Raw genomic sequence first — 17,898 nt, forward strand, 5'->3', positions numbered from 1 at the left:
TGATAACTGGTATTATTCAATAAGCATTTTCAGATCCGTTACCACAGCAAACATGCGTTACCATGGCAACAATCTTGTCACGTGTCGCCACTCTAAAACTGAAAAACAGGGAGGGCCCGTTGTCATAGGAACAAACGTTGCTATAACAACGAATCCTGTCACCGCTCGTCAATCTAAAACTGATTGAGGAAAAAAAAATCTGCAACAAATGTGATGCACGGAATAAGTCGTGAGTGGGAACCCTTCACCCCTGGTGGGGATGTTCATGAAGCTATCAGCTTATGTCTAATTATATTGGACTATAATATCCATTTCTTAATTTCGAACATACTAGGTTCGATCGAAACGAGAAAACTTTTTATCGGACTTCTAAAGAAAATAAAATAAAATAAATAAATACATGACCGTGTTTATTACATATAGAATTCCCAGTCACGACCCCCTTTTCAGTTTTATTAAAAATAGAAGAAGATGAAGAAAGGAAAAGGAAGATAGAAGAGGAAAGAGGTAAAGTAAGAAGGTGATAAAGAGGAAACTGTTACTGGATATTTTGAGAAATATGGTAAAAGGAAAGTGAATAATTATCGAATTGGGATCATTTCCAATAGCTATTGGGTGAATATTGGGTATTAAGGTGATCAAAGGTAGACACATGTTAACCCATACATCCCAGATCTAGATCCATTTAACCCCAACTACCGAATTATCCCAATCTAGTTCTGAGATAGATGAGAAAGTTTAATTTAACCGTTTATTCAATATTTCCAGAAGTTCTAGACTAATATCCAATATTTGAAAAATGAACGACGAAGTTGATGGCATGTTAGAATCGACCACAGAGAAAGAAAAAAAAATCAGAGTATCACATATTTGTCGAAGATTTTGACTTTCACAGTTCTCCCATGCTGATCATTCGTTCAGGCTACTTCAGTCCTTTTTACTTCCTTCATAGAGCCAACTTAAATTAAGTTAGTATTGACATTCAATGACTTTAATTGCCAACTACCATTAATTATAATAAGTCACACATATATGTCAAAATAATTTGTGCACTTAATACTAAACCTACATTTCACTCACACACACATTCATACAGGACAATGTATACTTCAGGTTGTATTTAGTTGAATTAAACTAACCTAACTACATTTCTATAGACATTTATTACATTTCAATAAAAGAAAACTTAGTTTGACATAACAGGAAAAATTTTAATACATGAAAAGAATGTTTCATAAGCATGCACAGAAATCCGCTACTTTCAACAAAATCAAATAACACATTTCTCTTTCTAGATATATTAAAAGTTGGATTACATAAAAAAAAAGAATTCGACAAAAGACGAAACACAAAAATAAAGAAAAAAATTCAAAGGTCAATATATTTAAGATTCAGTGCAATGAATACATATCATTGCGGAAAAAGAAAGAAAAAAAATATAATTGGTTAATCATTCTTTAAAAAAAAAAAACACTGTAGTAGCATTTTATTGAGTCTCTGTCCCAAGAGGAGACATTTCGACAATTTTATGAGTCTTTGTTCTCACGTCGATAATAACTCCTTTTTTCAACTCTCTTTACGCACTGTGATTTGTGTCCATGAGAGTATTTAATCGTTTTTGTTTTAACTATAGACAAATAGTTGCTTCATATCACATATATATTTATATTTCTCATTTCGTCACTTGACGCACTTGATATAAAATTTCAAAGTTTATCAAGATTAAAGAAAAATTATCGAATCCAGTCCCAAACATTGGGAACATATTTCCATATTCCTGTATTCACATTACTAAATTATTCGTTGGATTTCAAGTCAGTTCGTTGAATTTAAGATCACTATTTTCTTTTTTTTCTAGTATAGATCGTGTAGTCGAAGATTCTAGTCACTGAATAGTTAGGTTTCCGATCGTAGGGGAAGGATTTGTTTCAATGTTTTACGGGAAAGTTTTTATAAGCAAAAAAGCTGTCCTTAGCCAAGCAAGAAATCGATTCACTCACTCACTCATCAAAATGATTAGGTACTTTCCAATGGGATAGAGACGTGAAACTTTGCATAAAGGTAGCCTATAACTACTTGAGTATGGAAAAGGTCCAAAATCTGTGGAATGTCCTATGGGAATTTTTTATGGGCAAAAAATGTCCTTAGCCAGGAAAAAAATCGTTTCACTCACTCACTCATCAAATTGATTAGGTACTTCCTAATGAGACAGAGACGTGAAACTGCGCAATGGTACATTATAATAACCTGAGTATGGAAAAAGTCCGAAATTTAAGGAATGTATAATGGGAAAGTTTTTATAGGCAAAAAACTTTCCTTAGCCAAGCAAGAAATCGTTTCACTCACTCACTTATCAAGTTAATTAGGTACTTCCCAATGGGATAGAGACGTGAAACTCTGCATAAAGGTACATTATAATGACTTGAATATGGAAAAAGTCCGAAATGTGAGGAATGTGCTATGGGAGTTATTTATGGGCGAAGAACTGTCCTTAGTCAAACACAAATCGGTTCATTCTCTCCATCATCAAATTGATTAGATACTTCCCAATGAGATAGAAACGTGAAACTTTGCATAGAGTTACCCTATAATGACTTGAGCATAGAAAAATTCCGAAATGTGTGGCATGTGTTATAAGAAATTTTTTATTGGCGAAAAACTGTTCTTAGCCAAGTAGAAATCGTTTTATTCTCTCAATCATCAAATTGATTAGGTAATTCCCAATGAGGTATAGACGTGAAACTTTGCATAGAAGCACCCTATAATGACTAGAGTACAGAAAAAGCCCGAAATGTGATTAATGTGCTATGGGATTTTTTGGGGCGAGAAACTGTTCTTAGCCAAACATAAATATGTTCGTCTTCTCACTCATCAAACTGATTAGGTACTTTCCAATGAGATAGAGACGTGAAACTCTGCATAAAAGTACTGTACCTTATAATATCTTAAGTGTGAAGAAATTCCGAAATGTGAGGAATGTGCTATTGGAAATTTTTCATGGGCGAAAAACTGTCCTTAGCAAAGCACGGTTCATTCAGTCACTCATCACATTGATTTGTTAGTTTCCAATGATAATGACGTGAAGCTGTGGATAAAGGTACCTTATTATGACTTGAGTGTGAAAAAAGTCTTAAATGTGAGGAATGTGCAATGGGAATTTTTTTATGGATGAAAAACTATTTTTAGCCAAGCAGATATCGGTTCATTCATTCACTCGTCACATTGATTAAGTACTTGTTTATGAAATATTGACGTAAAAGTCTGTATATTGGTCCCTTATAATGACTTGAGTATGGAAAAATTTTGAAATTTAAGTAATGTACTAAAGGAAATTTTTATGGGTGAAAACTGTCCGTAGCCAAGCAGAAATCGGTTCACTCAATGATGGACTCATTCATAGCATTAATTAGGTACTTCCCAATGAGATAGAAGGATGAATCTCTGCATAAAGGCACCTTATAATGATTTGAGTATGGAAAATGTCCGAAATTTAAGGAAGTGCTATGGAAAAATTTTATGGGTGAAAACTGTTCTTAGTCAAGCAGAAATCGGTTCACTCACTCGCTCATCACATTGATTTTGTATTTCCAATGAGATAAGTCGTGAAACTCTGCATAAAGGTATCTTATAATGACCTGAGTATGGAAAAATGTCCGAAATGTGACGAATGTGCTATGGGAAATTTTTTATAGACGAAAAATTGTCCGTAGCCATTAGGTTCTTCCCAATGAGATGAAGATGTGAATGTCTATACGAAGGTTGCTTATAATGGCTTGAATATGAAAAATATCCGAAATTTAAGGAATGTGCTATGGAATTTTCTATGGGCGAAAAATTGTCCTTACTCAAACAGAGATCGGTTCATTTACTCATTGATTAGGTGCTTCCAAATGAGATAGAGAATTGAAACTCTGCATAATGGTACCTACCTAATGTAATGACCTGTGTAAATAAAGGTTCCAAATTTAAGGAATGTACTATGGGAATTTTTATGGGCGAAAAACTGTCCATAGCCATTAGGTACCTCTTAATGAGATAAAGATGCAAAACTCTCCATAAAGGTACACTATAACGGCTTGAAAATGATTTTTTTAGGAATTTGCTACGGAAATTTTTTCGTTAGTAAAAAAAACTGTCCTTACAATCAGAAATCGGGAACGATTCCGTTATTGAACACATCATGTGCATAGTGATAATGTTGTCAATCGTCTGAGTGGTCGAGTTGGTGCCCTCCTCGCTGGTGTATTGGCTATACTTAACATACGTTATCCATATGTTACATACGCACTGCCCTCTTTCCCGCTTAGATGTTACACAATGTCGTTGCAGGATGTCTGACATCTAACAGTCTTCCGCACATTACATACGTCAGCTATAAGTTACATACGGCCATCTGTATGTGAGATCCTGACCGCCTACATACAGTCTTTTCGTTCGTGTGGAAAGTACGTTTATTCGGAACACTTATACGGAAAGTGCGTTCAAATATACTTTTTCAGTTATACGTTTAGTGTACGTTAAGTCCAACAACTACAGGATTTAGACATGTAACAAAAGTTTTTACGTACGCCACATACAGTTTTTCTCAGTGTGCGAGTAAAATAAGTGAAAGCTAGTAATAAGTAATTAAGCAAGTTAATGAGGAACGTTCTGTGAATAAGTTAACTTTTAAAACCGTGGGCTAAGACACGTACATACTGCCGTAAATTTCGTGGTTGGAAACCCAGACAAGGAAAGCCAATATTTTGTCTTTTTTCGATGAATATTTTTCCTTTATTGCAGTCATTGGTATTAAATAGATATTGAAATTAATTTGATAAGTAAGATAATGTAGAGGTGAGAATGTTTAAAATTAGTGAAGTTTTCGAAGAAATGAGAAATCCAATTGTTCGAATTTATGTGATACTAGCAACAAAATGTAACCGATTTCGTAAATATATTGGTACCAGAGTTATATTATAGTTACCACAGTCGATATGTAAAAATGTTATTGATACTTCGTGTCTCTATCTGTGAACAGTGTAAGAATCTTTTACGTATCAGCCTTTTCATCAACAGTGAATTTCGTGCCTTTTGCTCTTCATATTTCCTCAATTTGCTGTTCGGGGGTTTGCCCCCACACCCACGCCTTTGCTCGTCCTACTTCCTCACACCTCTTAAGCTTACAATTCCCGAATTTCAAGTTTCTTTTCCTATTTCAACTATCTAAAAGATAAGATTTTGTATTCCAGGAAGACGACTATTTAAATAACGTGGTAATTTCTTCATCTTCCTTTAGACTCCTTAAAAATTAAAAATATTCAATTTTAGCAATTTTCCTGTTGGTTAGTTCCGGGAGGATACAATCGTGCCAAATTTCATCATTCTAACCCTGCCGGAAGTGCCTAAACATTTTGGGGTTTAGAAGACGTCCAATATAAATAACATGGAAAAGGTTTTTCTGTTCCCCATAAAACCACTCTAAATTTGGATATTTTCATTTTTACTGAATTACTTAGGTAATAGTAACGAAAACGTTGAAGCATAAAGAATTTCACGTTTGTATTCCAATTTCAAGTACCTAAAATATGAGATTATTTGTCCAAAAAAAGGCCTATTTAAATAGCATGGGGAATTTCTTCATCTCCCCTTTAGACTCCCCAAAAATTAAAAATATTCACTTTTGGCAATTTTTCTGTCGGTTAGTTCCGAGAAACTACAATCACGTCAAATTTAATTATTGTAGCCCTACAGGAAGTGCCGTATAATTTTGGGGTGTAAAAGGTGTCCCATATAAATATGTACCATGGGAAAGATTTTTCAGTTCCCCAGAAAACCACTCTAAAGTTGGAATTGTTTATTTTTACTGATTTACTTAGGTAATACTAATGAAAACGTACAAGCATACCGAATTTCAATTTTATATTCCAAGTTCCTAAAAAATGAGATTATATGTAAAAAAAAAACATTTAAATAACATGGGAAAATTCTTCATCCCCCTTCATCATTTCAACTTTCCACGTCAACCGGAAGCACCCCTTTAATTTATGCTAGTTCATGTAGCTTTATATACAGTTAGGATATGTTGGTGGCAATTATTATTAAGTTCACAAGCTATTTGAAAGGTGTATATCATTGGAAGGAAAACCCGAGGCAGTATGAAACTGCGCAACATGCGCGTCATGTAATGAACTCCGTAATTTCGCAATGTGAAAAGGTAGAGAACAACTAGGTATATTGAAACACCAGCTATGTCTAGTGATGTAGCAGCGAGGATTCAGCATCAAGGGTTTTGGGCCCTGTTGATACTCTTCGTATTTAGGCAATGAAAAATGAGATGTTAGCGATCGTGATTTTGTAGTTCGGGTAAATGAATTTGAATCTCGTTTGGACATAACGCTCTGACAGCTATTTGATAGAATAAATCCACCCCGCTGTTCTAGTGGCTAGCATGTGCGCCTTTCTTGTACAGGGTCTTGGGTTCGATTCCCGGTGGGAGAGTCCTTGGGAACTAATGTTGTATGTGACACATTATGACTCCTTTAAAAATGTACAATTTTAAATTTAAATCCAGCAATATGCCACAATTGAGAATTCCAATGTACGATATTGACATGGTGAACTACAAAAAGAAGTGAAATATGAACAAAAACACCAGAGGTGCAAAAAGTGCAGCCAAGTTCGTCAGCCTCAAAAAGTGTTGAGATGAGGATGGATGAGCCAAGTTCCTTGGCCACTGCATCTGAAAGGGACACTGGAACTTGGCACGAGGTGTCAAGGAAAATGATGTTAAAGAACCTTAGGGATAGTGGTGGTGGGCGTGGTGGGTTTGGGACCACCATCAACCTTAGGAATATCAACTTTGCTAATGAGCTAAGGCACATATACAGAATACTGCAGTTAGATTGGTGGTTCGAAACCCAGACAAGGAAAACTTATATTCCTCCACGAAGTGTCAAAGTAAATGATGTTAACGAGCCTTAGGGGTGGTGTTTGTGAGCGTGGTGGCTTTGGGGGTCACCACTAGCCTTAGGACTGAAATGTATCGGCCGTGAAACTAGGAACAGACATCTTAATGTATTCGAATATGTTAGACACCTCGCGCCAAGTTCCAGTGTCCCTTTCAGATGCAGTGGCCAAGGAACTTGGCTCATCCATCCTCATCTCAACACTTTTTGAGGCTGACGAACTTGGCTGCACTTTTTGCACCTCTGGTGTTTTTGTTCATATGGATATATACTGCTACACCTCCTCCAAGCCTATCTCTATTCAGATGCAGTGATACATAATCTCTAATATTAAAATAATCTATTTCCAATTTATCAACCCATGTTTCACTAATTACCAAAAAATCCACTAGCTATAGTCTATGCAATATTGTCTCTATTTTGTGTAATTTATTTCTTATACTTCTTGCATTGATTGTTATAAATGTTAGACCTTCATGTTGTAGTCGATAATTTTCAGACAATAAATATTCTAAAATTGACTCATAATAAAGATCCTTAAAAAATGAGTCCAAGTCCTAAATCTAAATAACCATCCATTTATTGCTAAGTTGCTACATAATTATCTTACTTTATTTCCTTAATAAGTCAATATCCTCTTCACTCCTAATCCATGTAAAACCTGTCTATGTTGGCCACCACCGGTTATATCGAAAAGAGGCCAACTTAGACAGGTGGCCAACTTACAGAAAATAAGTGTGATTTGTGTATTTTTAGAACAGGATTTCTAGTATTACTTGATTGTAAAATTTTAATAAACAGTGGCACGACAGCTACTTATAAATAATGTATATAGAGTAATCATAAAAATATACAGTACTAGAAAATATTACTATAGTATACAAGAGTGCCGATTTCTCTGTAAATTGGGGGGAGGGCATTCAAATGCAGAAGGTATATACATGAAGATTTTAAGACAAATTGCACTCAAATTATACCAAATATTGTATACTCATAAACAAAATAGGGGCCACATGAGCTTTGGGGGGCTCGGTCCCCCTCGGTCCCCCCAGGATCGTCGCTCTTGACAGTATGTTTAATATATGTATGCATACCTTTCTCTTCCTGAAAACTAGTCTGGTACATTGGATTATTCGGATTGAAAACACAATAACATAAACAACCATGAAATAGAAGTGTATGTACGCAGTCTATTGAACTTGATATTATAGCACACTGAGTTATTCAGATTGAAAACAAGAAAAGCTGTTATAAATTGAGAAATTCATATGCAATTTATATGACTTCTTTTCAGTTGTTACTGAATGGTGGTTCATTCTAGACATATTTGCTTTATTCTTTTTGGCAGATATGCACATTCTAATATTGTAGTTAACTACCTCTTGTTAATGAGGTAGAAGTGTTTCCCTCGGAGCAAAATATGTTTTGAGAAAATCTTGAGGGAATTCATATCTCAAAACCTCCGCTACCTTTTGACATGCAGTCAGATGCCAATAAATGACAATTGAGCTTTAACCTTGAGAATTTTCCGGAATTACTAAAGCTTCCCACTGATGAAAGGAGCCGATATCGCTAATGGTTTTACCAAAACAGACAGGGTAAACAAATACGTACAACCATTTCCTGAATTCCTGTACGTGCTTTTTCTTATTCACATCTTCCTTCACCACCCTTTTATGAGGGTAGTGTTCTGGCCATTGACCTCTAAGAACAAATCGTGCCAATCTATGCTTCTTTGTGTGCAGTCACAAATACAGAACATCTGCCTTTCATATGGGAATTCGAAAGAGTTAAGAAAAATAACAAAACTGTATTTTTCGTGGCCAAGATACGCAGGTAAATTAATCATTATCATCATAGGGTAAACATTGCTTCAGTGTGGCCAACTTCCAAGATAGACAGGTGGCCAACTTATAGAGTAGTAAGTAACGAATGTCTTATGGGAAAATGCAGGTTCAAGACGAACTAGGCCAAGATAAGCAGGTGGCCAACTTAGAGAGGTGGCCAAGTTGACAGGTTTCACTGTACAATCATTTTTATATTATCTTTTTTTTTTTTACTTCAATCCCTAAAATGCTGTGTTCTTTTTTCAATTTTATTTAATATTTTAATTGCCAAGGGTTATGGATATATACTGCTACACCTCCTCCAAGCCTATCTCTATTCAGATGCAGTGATACATAATCTCTAATATTAAAATAATCTATTTCCAATTTATCAACCCATGTTTCACTAATTACCAAAAAATCCACTAGCTATAGTCTATGCAATATTGTCTCTATTTTGTGTAATTTATTTCTTATACTTCTTGCATTGATTGTTATAAATGTTAGACCTCCATGTTGTAGTCGATAATTTTCAGACAATAAATATTCTAAAATTGACTCATAATAAAGATCCTTAAAAAATGAGTCCAAGTCCTAAATCTAAATAACCATCCATTTATTGCTAAGTTGCTACATAATTATCTTACTTTATTTCCTTAATAAGTCAATATCCTCTTCACTCCTAATCCATACTACTCTGTCATTTTCGTTTTTCTTGCCAATATCTTGCAGTCACTAACCCACACATACTTAACATGTGGACGCAGATCTCTAGCTTTCTTGAAGAGGCCCTTGTTTCGTTCTGCCAATTGTCATTCAGATATACTCTTTTGTTTCCATCAGCACCACGGGTGTCAAGTCCTATTATGTCTTTACACTTGATTTCCTTTTTCTTCTTTTTTGCTTCCATAAGCTCTTCTTTCTTCCATCTATTCTTGAGTTTTACTAAAATTGGTCTTGGAATCCCGGTTGCTCTGGTGGGAATCCTGTGTGCTACATCTATATCTTCTTTAGTAAGTGGAACTTGAAGAGATTGTGCTAACAAGTAACACTTCACATCGTTGCTGCCGGTCTGACGCTAAACTATACATTTTCGGAAAGCACTAGTCCTAAATAGGATAACTACACAGTGCGACGGTCAGACGTTGCCGCGTTCAGGACTTATGGAGCGTCAAACATTAACATGGGGTTTATGAGAGTTACAGGAAACGAAGAAGAACACAAGGTTTGTGACGTTTGAATCGACGTTGTCTGATTGAGCACTTGTTTGCGTAAGTTAAAGGGTACAATCAATGTGCAAATCGTCGAACAGAGCATGAGAGATGCAAAGAGTGCGCTCACAGTGTGCACACTTGACGAACGGTAGTTCGCCGCACGTGAAGCACACGTCACCTTCGTCGAGGGAGTCAAAGCAGTACTCGTGCGGAGAGATCCACATTCCCGGCTCCTCGTCCAGATAGCCAGCCTTGTGGAAAGCGTACCGGATCAGGTTCTTGAATCGGGGTGCGCTGAACTGGTAGAGTGAAAACGACTGTAGTGCCAGGAATCGATCGCGATGCCAGATATCCATGACACTGTCCATGGCCAGTGTGTCGGTCACAAAGCGTACAAAGGACTTGTACTGACGGAAGAAATGCACATCTAAAGGCTGAATCTTTCCAGTGCAACCACCAGGAATCAGTCTCTTGTGCAACGCAACGTCGGCAGGCTTCAGTGCGTTCGATAGATTGTCGTCCTTGTTCAGAGTCCACGAGTCCAATAGCAAAACGATCTTCTTCCGATCATCAGGCATGCTTGGCCAGAACACTTGCTCGTAGAAGTCCTTAAGGTCGTCCCTGTTCATGTTGGACGTTTTGCCAGCAAATGATTTGATGTTCGGTGGATCTGCAGGCTTGTTTCCCGGAAACTTTCCACTTGGTTCCGACACCAGTACATACATCGGCCGCAGAATCTCTCCGGCCATGGTGATCACGGGCATGATCATGTAGCTGTGGGTTGTTGCGCTCATGGATCCCACAACCGCTCGCACGACTGTTGTTCCTTTGGTACGGAGAGTGCGAGTACTCTGCAACAACTTCTTGAAGCTACTCTGATCTGCATTGGCAACCTGCGTTGGTGGGATGCTTTCGCTTGCAATGAGCTCGCGAGTCGCTAATACGAAAGCATCAGCCTGCTGCTGCAAGTCCAACTCTTTCAGTTGCCAGGTCCTGCCGACCCTGTGGGTGATTGCACGGTCCACGATGTTGTTGCGCTTCTTGAATCTGTACACCCACGACGGTGATGCCTTGAACTTGAGACTCTTGTTAGGGTCCAGTTCATTAGCTGTTTGCCTAGCCCAAATTCGCAACGTTCGATCGTGAATGATAGCAGTGTGCTGTTTCTCCGCGAACATGCCCCGAACTGCCTCATTGATCTCTGCCATCAGCGTCTTCTTGTCATCTTTGCCTTGTGTTGCCCCAAAGTGACGTAGCACGCCAATGTTCCGAATATACCTGAACTGATTCTGCAGAGTCGAGTGGGTAGCACGACCGGTCTTTGTGTTCCAAGGCCTACCTGTTTTTGGATTTACCGTCCAGTAGGCATAGGCTTTTGCCTTGTACTCGCGCCACTGCTCTGGTGTCATTTTGGAGTCTTCTGGAGGCTGATCCTGGAACTTCGGCTTCTTCACAGGAGAGGGCAGGTATTCTGACGCTGATGAGCCAGATGCGGAAGACGTATGAGACTGCTGCGATGACGAAGGCATCTCTGCATCCTCCTGCTCTTGGTCTTCCTCGTCTCCAAAATCCATGTCTCCGTCCCCCTGGTCACCATCACTGTCACCGAAGCCGAGCGTACGAATCTCTTCAACGACTTCCATCCCGCTGGTCAAAAGAGACTTGATGTGTGCCACCATCCTTTGCTCTTCCAAATTTGGATTGCGCTCATTTGTCCCGATCTCGGCCACCAGAGCCCAAACGACCACTTTCGGATCCATCTTACAACGCATACCTAAAAAACACAAAAACAACACAAATGTTAGCACAGAGTACAAATGCAAGACGAATTAGCATGAAATAATACGACTGCTACAACACAAATGTTAGCACAGAGTTCAAATGCAAGACGAATTAGCATGAAATAATACGACTGCTATGGTTACTCTCATAAACCCCATGTTAATGTTTGACGCTCCATAAGTCCTGAACGCGGCAACGTCTGACCGTCGCACTGTGTAGTTATCCTATTTAGGACTAGTGCTTTCCGAAAATGTATAGTTTAGCGTCAGACCGGCAGCAACGATGTGAAGTGTTACTTGTAAGTTTATGATAATGTCATAAACAGCATCGTTGTTTTCTCCGGATTTCTCCAGAATTCCATGAAGCTCAAAATTGTTTCGCCTTGAGTATTGCTTTAGTTCTTCCACTTCTCTTATGTTGTCTATTTCCGCTACTTTTCCAATTTTAGTTCTTACTTCGGTGATGTCCTTTTTTGTGTCTTCAAAGTCACTATTCATATGGTCCATTGCAGTTCTTATTGCTTTATTTTCTTCATTTGTTTCCTTAACGTCTTTCTTGAGATTTCTTAAGTCACTCTCCATTTTTTTTCAGTAGATCAATGATTTTTTTTTTGTCTTGCCACGGTGCTCGCAGTCTTCTCTTTTACAGAACCACTTTCCCCGCATTTTCTTTGAATGCATCACTGTCTCCTTTTGTTAAGTTTATACAGTTTTTGTGAAACCATGACCGACACTGGCCTTCACATATTAGTCCTTCCTCTCCTATTTTTACTTTCATGTCACACACCACACAATATTCTCATATTAGAATGGCTGATCATTATTAGGAATTAGTATGATTTTATACGAAATTTCATTATACTGAAATGACTCGATTTTCAAGAATATACTTGCTGTTCCATCAAATACAAGATCTATGTTACTCCAACATAAATTTACAGACAAATATTTAATATTCGTTACATGACAGGTAAGTTAGGATATACACTGACCACCTAAAATATTATGACCACCTATTTAGCATGTAGTATGTATATCTTTGGCTTGCAGGACAGCAACAATGCGGTTTGTCATGGAAGCAGTGAGTCCTTGATAGTTGGTTGTAGGTATGGTGTATCACATCTGCACATACATAACTTAATACCTGTAAATTATCCCATGAGCTCGGTCCTGGTGTTTAACGAGATCCCAAAGGCGTTCAACTAGGTTAAAGATTGGGTGAGTTTAGAGGCCACTGCAGTAATTGAAGTTCTACGCCATGCTCCTCTAACTACTGTAGCACAAGGTTAGTTTTGTGACAAGGAGTAGTGTACTGTTGAAAGATGATACTACCAGCTGGAAATATGGACAATATGAACGGGTGTGCAGTGTGCATAATCAGCAATTACCTGAAGATAGATAGGGGCCGTAATGGTGGCCTCTACACACATCACCGAGTCCATGGATAACCATGTCACGGTTTAACAAATCATAATAAAGCCACCACGATCCTGTCCTCGTCCTACTGTCTCGGGCAGCTGTTCCCGTGGAAGACGACGGAGTTTGATACGGCCATCGATGTGATGAAGGAAGTATTGAGATTCATCGGTCATGCAACGTTGTGCTATTTCTCAACGTCCAGTGACGATGGGTACGTGTCCGTTTCAGTCGTAATCGACGATTCGCTCTTTTCAATATTGGTACACGTGTGGAACGTCGGCTGTGGAAGTCCATTTCTTAACAGTGTGAAGTAATCTGTGTTCTCAGACACACACGTGCTTTGTTCACAATTAAAGTATGTTGTGCTTGTTCCACAATTTCCATATTTACCTCTTTTATCAACTTCGAAAGTCAAGGACATCTTTAATAAGGTGTGGTTGCTCCGCGCCTTGTCATCGTTTGCAGTCGTCTGGCAATCTGGCCCTTATCAAACTCTGATATGTCGCCTGCCTTCTCCTTTTCTACACACAAGCATCACACTGACTGATCGAGTAAGATTACTCTCACCGTCTGACAAGCGACTCTGCTACGTTAGGTGATTTCTACGGAAGCCCGACGACTTCGTTCAGAAAGTAGCCAGTGGCCATAATGATTTAGTGGTGAGTATATAAATACGAAATAAAATTATGTACAGTACAGCAAAAGGGATTTATTTAATTTTTCAACATATTAGATGCTTACATTGTACACAAAATTCTGGTCATTTATTTTTGAAAACGAATGTGATTTTCTTCTGAACACTCTGATACAAGGACAATATTGACAAATTATCACACGTGAATTTAAAACAGATTCTCTCATTACTTCTTGACAGAAGAGAATATGATACATATTTAATGGAATAACGCTCTTTGGTTACTTTCAGACCGCTGTCTTGATGCACCTTTCTCTCATATTTATATAAAACAAGAATTTTAGAAATGGTCAAGAAATTGCATCAAAAGATTGCGATCTTAGTCAATAATTAATAGTCAATAGTCAATAGTCAATAGTCAATAATTTGGCCAAAATTTTTGAAGGCCCCTAAATTGTTTTTTTTTCTTTGCTGAATAAGCACATCATATTGAGTTAAGTGATAGTTTGGGTTTGGCTAAACTATATGTAGTTTTCCATACATAAGGCCTACAGGAAAATTTTTGGTTGAAATGAATTGGATCTTTTGATGCATTTTTGAATCAGGAGCCACAAAATTTTTGAACGGCCCCTAAATCAAGTTTTCGTATTTTTTGCGGAATAAGCACATCATACTGAGTTAACTGGTGGTTTGGGTTTGACTACACTATATGTAGTTCTCTAGATATAATGCGTAAAAAAATAATTAAATTATTGAATCTTTTGATCCAAAAATAGCTATATTTGGAGCCAAAAATAGCATAGATTGGATTGTAATATTTATTTGTTTATGGATACAATAGGCCTTGCTGTCCAATTACAGTGTGCACATATGAAACTTGAATACATAATGTTAAATTATAATCAGGGCCGGCGAGAGGGGAGGGCAGGAGGGGCCAGAGCCCTGGGGCCCAGGGCCCGAAAGGGGGCCCGGCGGCCGAGGATAAAGAATTATTTAATGTTGTATATTCTTACTCAGTTCACTTCCAATCAGTGCACTCTTAGTGTAACAATTTTTGTGTACTGTGGTCTTGCAAAGAAATGACAGGCGACCAAATCCAAGAACAAGCAGCTGCACTAGTCCAGCGATACCCAAAAGATTTAGGAGATGATCTTTCTGATGAATTGCATAGCCTGAAATTGATATATTCGGCCAATTTTGGTGAGAAAACCATGGAATCTCCTAAATAACATCAAAACTTTGAGTCTAGAAACTTTATTTCCAAATCTGACAGTGGCCCTTCGTATATTCGCCACAATCCCTGCTACCGTTGCTAGTGTAGAGCGATATTTCTCTGTGTTAGAGTAAAAAATGGTTTACGCTCTACAATGTGTCAAGACAGATTATCAAGCTTAGGCGTGTTGGCAGTGGAGACAGAACTTGTCAAGTGTACCAACCTGGATGCTATCATTGATGAATTCGCCCTGAAAAAGGGCAGAAAGGGAATTTTGTTTTAACTACACGTAGAAAGGGATACATTGTAACTGTAACAGTTGTCTAGTAGTAATACATATAATAAATTTCTCCTATAGACAATTACCATTAATATCACATTATTAATCACACTATAGTTAATTTGAGCAATATTTCATTGAAATAACTAAATTAGGCCTAATGCCTCATGTCTCTAGTTAAGGAAGACTAACTACATAGCTTACTTCTATATAATTATTTATAGCAACAATTTGAGCAAAGATATTCATAGTACGGGGTAGATTGGATGGTTGAGAACATTTACTTTCTCAACTTTTATTAACTATTTAATACGTTCTTTTTGTATTTCCTTCACAAATTAGTTTGTTTTGAGCATTTGATTGAGCATTGGAGAACTTTTGCTATTACAAATAGTTGAGTTACTTTTTTCTGTATTTTGATACCATTGTATTAAATATATTATTTTTTTATTCATTTTAGTTTTGAAGCCTTCAAAAATCTTAGAACCAACAAGTATAGGGTCTAAACAAAATCATAAATAGTGAATTAATGAGTTTGTTTTTCAGCGAACAGTAAACATAGGCTAGGTTCAGAGTTATTATTCACTTATTTGGAGATGTAGCAATACTGTACATGTACATTAAACGCATTAATGGCCTAATAGAGAGTTCAAAATAAGCCTTAATGTTCATTTTAGTTTACCTCCATCCAAAGTGGAAAGTACGTAAAAAGTCATACGGGAACATGTAAGGGGCCCGGGATTGCTCAGCCCCGGGGCCCGCGACCGCTCTCGCCGGCCCTGATTATAATGATACTGATACCTGAATATAGAATATTAAAATAATACATTTTCCTAGAAACCTTTTTTTTTCACATAATACTCAACATTAGCTTTTTGGACGAATTTTCAGAACAATTAAATACGTCTATATCTTCATACAAGTAGATGTAATATACATATATTTCGTGAAAGCGTTCGACAGCGTAAATCATAATAGATTTCTCAACAAGCTTAAACAATTTTGCTTCAGCAGCGAATTTATTGATCTATTTAAATCTTACTTGGAAAACAGAAAACAATTCGTCGTGTACAAAGGTTGTAAATCTCAGAAGTATGTACAACTATCAGGGGTGCCACAGGGGTCAAATTTAGGACCATTGTTGTTTCTACTGTTTATCAATGATTTACCACGAAGTATACAAAACTCTCACACGCTATTTGCATATGATGTTAAAATACATATGGCAATAGAAACATTAAATGACTGTAAAATGCATCAAAATGACTTGAATGAACTGATGGAATGGTCCAAAGAGAAAATCATAAACGTGAACACTAGCAAATGCAATGTAATGTCCTTTACAAATCGTAAAACCCCTCAGAAATGTTCGTATAAGATAAATAGCATCACTTTACCAACTTAATAATGAATGATATGTTGTTTCTGTATAAGTTATTTAATAATAAAATCGACTGTTTACTTCATGAATTTAAAATACGCACTCCTACAAATGTATCTCGTCTTGAAAATTTCAATTTCTTTTACTGCAACAGATTACACAGGAACGCAAACAAGAAGTCGCCAGTATAGAGATTGAGTACAACCTACAATAGGTTAACAAAATATGCAATAGATTTGGATATTAATAATAACAACACAAGTCAATTCAAGGCAGTTCATGTAATACAATAAGAAATAATTGTAGATGAAAAAACATTAATGATATTGCAACCACATTATAAGTGTATTATAATATGAATGTATGAATGTGTTATAGTTGCTTAATACATGTAACGGACACTGTAATTGGGTTATGTAGCCTGTTGTGTCTGGAAATAGATAAATAAATAAATAACCCTTACTAATTTTGTTGTATGTAGCACAAATTCTCCATGTAGGTGACATGAGCAGTGCATTTGTATGTGTCTTCCTGCAGTAGAACCAGCCACTATTTCCCTTGCATGTTTTAAAGGATGACACCCGAATCATTATCTTTGCAATTGTGTTTGTATAGTCAATTTTGTTGTGCAGAAGTCTGTTTAAGAAAAGGAGTTCATTCAACGTCTAATTTTGTTCAAGTGACTGAAGTGTAAATTTATCAAACAAATTACCATGCAGTTCATATCTTCGGTAAAATCCTGTCCTTTTGTACGTGAGAAAACGTAAAAGTTTTCTTTGTATGTGCTCGATTTTTTGAATACCGGTACGTATTTCCACAGAAGTGTTCCGAATAAGTGAGGCATATTGAAGTTTAGATCTTGCGTAAGAAAAGTAAAGCAATTTTAAAGTGTCATCGTTCGTAAATTCTTTGGCAGTTCTGACATGAAATCCCAGGTTTCTATGTGCGTCCTTGGTGATATTTGCCAAATGATGCGAAACATGTATAAATGCTTAAGACGCAGCAAAGACATTTTATCAACTAACCCTCGTATAATGCACAAAAGTGTTGTTCCACATGTAAATATAAAAGGAATTCAACAACGTATACGGTTGTGACAGGTATTATGTCACCTTCTTTTATAGTATTAACTGCTTAAGCAGCTTTAATGTACTGGAGCTATATAAACTCTCCGACACAATAAATAAAAAAAGTCGGAAGCAA

The sequence above is a fragment of the Thermobia domestica genome, chromosome 17 (assembly GCF_964235325.1).
Source record: "Thermobia domestica chromosome 17, izTheDome1.hap1.1, whole genome shotgun sequence".
NCBI lineage: Eukaryota > Metazoa > Arthropoda > Insecta > Zygentoma > Lepismatidae > Thermobia > Thermobia domestica.